The sequence below is a fragment of the Anoplophora glabripennis genome, unplaced genomic scaffold (assembly GCF_000390285.2).
Source record: "Anoplophora glabripennis isolate ALB-LARVAE unplaced genomic scaffold, Agla_2.0 scaffold390, whole genome shotgun sequence".
In the NCBI taxonomy this organism is placed as follows: Eukaryota; Metazoa; Arthropoda; class Insecta; order Coleoptera; family Cerambycidae; genus Anoplophora; species Anoplophora glabripennis.
The window spans coordinates 417,203-423,202 of NW_019416515.1; positions in this window are offsets into that span (position 1 = coordinate 417,203).

Here is a 6,000-nt window from a genome sequence, read left to right on the forward strand (position 1 = left end):
CGAATTTTGTACTTAGAATAAACAATTAGAATAACTTTGTGAATATTCAATCTAATCAAATTTTTTAAAGCAGGTTTTAAAAGTTATTAGAAAGACGCTTCTTAAAAAGAAACAGATCGATTGGTCAATTAGTTATTAGTTATAGCCGATCAAAGTTAACCGTCATTTACACTAAATGTACCGGGCTAATTTTTCGAAAAATACCTTTGCTATTCCGAGTACTTACCAGGCCTAAGCTTGCATTACTTTTTTTCAATGGAAATCTACTTTAAAAAGTGTTTAAAGTTATTTATGTAAGCGAGAAATTCAAGAAAATCGTACTGGTGGTGGTGGTGGGGAAGCAGAGAGCGCGGCCGCTTCGGTCTGCTCGAAATTGAACCGGCTAGTTCAAAACCGCGACGCGTTTAAACATTTTTATATCTCAACTTCTAGAGGTTCGATTCTGATGATTTTTTTTTAATCGATGTCTCGCGATTAAAAAAAACAATTAGCATATTTTCAAATGCCTATCGTTAATAATTATTGGTCTTTCAACAGTCCGATAATTATTTATCTTTAAACTTCCTTCAATTATCAACTTTATTTTTTATTGTATCAAAGGTAAGTGCATAAACTTATATACTGTTTATCAAAGATCAGAAACAAATTTATTTAAATATTCTAAAATTGTTTAAACAACAATTATTTTCAAAATATTTCGAAAATTAGTAATGTAATGAGTTAATTTCTCATTTGCTTATATTTTAAACAATAAATAATTATACTTTAGTCACAAAACAAATGCTGATCAAATTAATAAATTAATTATAAAAAATCAATAATATTTTATTCATACCTAATAATTTTAAAATCTGCTTTAAAAAATTTGATTTGATTGAATATGCACAAAGTTATTCTAATTGTTTATAAGTACAAAAAGTCGACCAATGTTTAAACAAGCGTCAGAGCTCTCCTAATAGACGGATTCGAATTTTTCAAAAAGCGTTTGAAAGCTTGAGAGCCCTTCTATATGTGATTAAATTGTCAAGTATCTAAGGGCCTTGGTTTTTGCTGTGCAAAATTTTGAAAATTGCAATTTTTTTCAGAATCTGGATGTCAAAATTATTATGCAAAATCTATAGAACCGATTTTGATTAAATTTGGGGTGATGATTCTACATACTATGAAGTTTTTTTGAGCCAAGTATGAAGGTCATATACCCAATTTAAAGACCCCAAAAAAATTCCCTAAAAAGTAATGTTTTTTAACCCCATTTTTGGCGATTTTTTTTGAATTTTACAATAATAATCATGATTCATTCGATTGTAACTAGTCATATTTTGTAAAAAAAATTAATTACAAACATTTTTTTCCTCTTCCATTTCCGCCTAAAATCAACTCTTGAAAAAATACATAATTAAATAGGGAGAAAAATATGACATTTTTCGAATTTTTTTAACATATTCTGTCGCCAAAAGTTATGCCCACGTTTTTTTATGCCTAAAAATTTTAATTTCTAGTGATATTTTAAAGCCAAAAAGCCAAAAATCTTTGTGGATATACGATTCACCCAAACCAAAACAGATCCGCCTAGTTTAAATATCTCTACTCCTCTTTCCAATCACGAATAAGTAGTTATTTTACTAGAAATCGGACTTATTGTAAAATAAATGTTATTGTTGGTATTGTTACTTCTTATACATGGGTAATCACAAAGCAGTTTATCTCGACAATAGCCGGGTCATTCGCCAGAAATTAAGAGTTACTGTTCTGTCAATTAAAAACAAATAAATGGTAACTCACCCGAGGGTTACACTCCCCCTAACTTTAGGATGCAAGGTATATCCTTCCATACTTTTCCATTATATTAATTAGTAAACATGTATCATTCTTTCTTCAACAACTACCTAGTGTTGCCTGAAATAAGTCGAGGCTCCCCCTGACGCCAACTAGTTAGCATCCCAACTACCGGGTATGTGAGTCATATTATCCCACCTACCTCAACAGGTAAGACCCCATAGAACTTAGAAGGCACACTTCGAAGGAACCATAGCAATTATGACCGGAAACACGTGGCGCGCCCTGGGGTTTCATAAACATAAACGAGAATGGCATATTACTCACAAATTCACAATTCATTAAATAAACTGTATTCAAGCTAGCACACAACCAACCAATAATCAACTTTATTCGGGCGCTGGACAGTCACCACTGTCACAAAGAACACCCTCTCTTAGTTTCGGCATCCCGGGCTACATTTTGGTTACTCATAAATTACGTGATCTCAAGGGCAAATAAACACTTAGCTGGCGCATTCCGTGTGAACAGCTGAGGTTTGATTCAAAGCTACATTTTAAAATAAAATATATACATTATATGGCATGTTTTGATAAAGCAGTACGAAAATATTATTTTATTTGGACAATATAGACAATATCATTGCGATCATTACAATTTATTTTATAAACAACATTTGTTTTATTTTGATCGGGAATTATTGATTTGTAAATTTTTGTTTTGTTGAATAAGTTTTATGCTACATAAATATTATATTTAAACTTTTTTAAATATTTTCAGAAAGTTTGGAATATACGGTAAAGAAATATGTTTATTACTTTTTGAATTATTATTATTACTTTTGTAATTATGATTATAAATACCATGAATTATTTCCTTAATAATTGGGGTATAAAATTTTGTTGAAATAGATATTAATTTCTTAAACATTTTTAATTTTTTAAATATATTTCAATTTTTTTAATGTGATAATTTTATTGCATGATCTGTTGAACTATTAGTAACATTTTTTTATAAATATTTGGTGAAAATTAATTAAAATTTAAATATTTTTTGACCAGATTTTTTTTTGTAAATCAATTTCTTTAAATTATATCCTCATTATTATATGAAACAGTTAAATCAAGATAATTGATATTATTTTTTTCTATTTCAGTTGTAAACTGTAATCTAGGATGAAGCTTATTAAATTTATTATTTTATATAACAAATTTTGTTTTTTTGGAATACAAACAATACAGTCGTCGACATATCTTTTTTAAAAACATGGTATAAAGTCTAAATTTTGTAAAACATTATTTTCTAATTCCTCTACACTAATGCAAAAAATTAAAGGGTCAAAAGAATTTCCGAAATTTTTCCGTGATTTTTGACAGACTGGTATAGTCGTATCGGGAATTAAAAAAAACATTTTGAAGCTATAAGATTCTAGTTTTTTAGATCTTAGGAATTTTTTTAAGAGCTACGGTTATCATACAATTCTAAGAAATAGCGAAACAAAAAAATTTTGTAAATTTTCTTTTTTTTTTAATCCACTGACCTGGAAAAATTTTTTTCAGCTAAGTCATTGCATGGACCAGATAGCTTGTTTATTCAGCTTCCATTTTATTTTTTTTTTAAATTTCGATACGACCATTTAACGAAATATCGGACTTTTAATGGAAAAGGATCCTTTTGTTTTCAATCATCGATATCTCGGCAACAAATGGTCATACAGAGAATTGAAGGACAGTTTCGAAAACTGGAATAAATTTCCTATAGCATGCTACCGCAACTCGGATTATTTTTTTTATCTTTTACACGAATTTTAAAAAACAGGAAAAAAAGGTAATTTATGTTTTTTTTTAGAAAATTGATGGCTAAATTAGAAATATTCAGGAAATGACTAATGTTAAGCATAACGTTTACAGTTCGATATACCCAGAAGAACTCTGTGAAGTTTCAGCTCGATCTAGAGAACCGTTTCTTTGATTGTTTGAAACATCAGTCAAACTTTTGAAAAAAGTTAAAGGGTCACGTTTTTTGAGCTTAAACACTTCATAATCATGATTAAAATGGAAAAAATTGTTTTTTTTAAGTTGTTTTACATTTATACCGCAAATAACGTTTAAATTGATAAAAAAAATTTTCCAAAAAATGTTCGTTTTTTTTTTGTTTTTTTTTTGGAAAATCTTCCGGACATCGAGGAAAAATCTAATTGTTTCCAGCACGATTCGGCTTTTTCGTCCTATGCTTCTGTTCATCAACTTTTAATTAAATTAAAATTAGTCTTTTTGAGAAAAATTTCTAATTAATTTTTGTGCAGTCAGTAATCTTAAAAAACAGCTTTTTTTTCAAAATTACCCTATTTCTTCCCTGAAAAAAAAAATCAAATTTTTTATTTATTTTTTTTTTCATCAATTTAAACATTATTTACTGTAAAATGTAAGAGCACCTCAAAATTTCTCCATTTTAATCGTGATTATGAACTGTTTAAGCTCAAAAAACGTGACCCTTTAATTTTTTTTCAAAAATTTGGCTATTTGAAACAAAGAAACGGTTCGCTAGATCGAGACGAAACTTCACAGGGTTCTGCTGGGTATATCGAACTGTAAAAGTCATGCTTAACATTAGTCATTTCGTGAATATTTATAATTTAGCTGTCCGTTTTCTAAAAAACTATAAATTATCCTTTTTTTCCTGTTTTTTAAAATTCGTGTAAAAGATGAAAAGTTGCGGCAGCATGTTATAGGAAATTTATTCTAGTTTTCGAAACTGTCCTTCAATTCTCTGTACGACCATTTGTCGCCGAAATAACAATGATTGAAGACAAAAGGATCCTTTTCCATTAAAAGTCCGATATTTCGATGAAAAATGGTTGCATCGAAATAAAAAAAAAGGAAAACAATATTTTTTTGTAGGGCTATTTCTTAGAATTGCATGATAACTGTAGCTCCTAAAAAATTTCGACCAAAAGATCTATAAACTAGAATTTTAGAGCTTCAAAATGTTTTTTTTAATTCCCGACACGACCATTTTTTATCTAAATACGGTCTGTCAAAAATCACGGAAAAATTTCGGAAATTCTTTTGACCCTTTAATTTTTTGCATTAGATTAAAACTAAATAAGCAATTGTTGCACTGAGATAGGCAATAGGTTATTTATTTGCACAAATTGTTCCTGTCATTATCTTAGCAACAATTTGGAGTCTCATTGTGCACAGTTGGAGGAACGCATGATCCATAAACTTGAACCGTTGACAATCAAATTAAATCAGCCAATCTCTTTGCTTTCCCGGCAGGTACAACGGCGAGAGCTTCGGATGCACCTCGAAATGCAAATGAAATTTCTAAACGCTCTGTACATTCAGCACAAGTTCACAACTAACCGAATAGGTATGCGGCAGGTGGCTCGATTTGTGTTGCAAATTCCGGTCGTGCAAAAATAAGGTAGGGTACGGGCGGTGCGGATTTTTCAGATTTCAGCTCGCCGCCGCAGGAAAGCTAATGAAGCTGTTTGTAATAACAAAACAGTTAAAAGTGTGGTAAATGGTAGACTAGTCCGGGAATAGGCTGGGGCTTGGGCCGTCGGTTCTTTGACTCCGCGTTTGTGGCACTGACGGGACTAGGATGGACTTGGAAAAGCCGTTGAGGAAATTTCAATGCGTGGTTAAACCAGAAAACTCAACTATACACTATTTAGAATAAATATTTTTTATTACCAGCTTTTGTATTTTTTGCTTATTTTGAAGGTACAGTTCATTCTAAAAATTTTCCTAGATATTCAATTCCACTGAATAATGCATCAATTTCTGTTCAAGTGAAATTTCTACTCTATTAGTATAAGACAGAAAGGACCCCGCAATAATCTTATGGAAATTGGGTTTCTGTCAAATTGACTGAATTTTTGATATGTTGTAGATTTTGTCATCCTGAACAAAAGTCTCCATGGGCACAAAGTGCCAAAATGAACATTTTGAGATGTCAAAAGCATATTTTAATTATTCTAATATATAGGGTAATGTTTTTGAGGTCACTGGATTCAACCCTCATGTCAGATTGGACAAATTGACCGTTGACAGCTGTCAATACACTGTCAACGAAGAATAGAAAAGTAAATATTCTCTTTTCACATTGAGAGTTTGGGCTTTTGAGGGAGCTGAATTCAATTCTCATGCCAGATTGGCAAAATTGACAGTTGACAGCTGTCAATTGACTGTCAACGAGGAATATAAAAGTAAATAT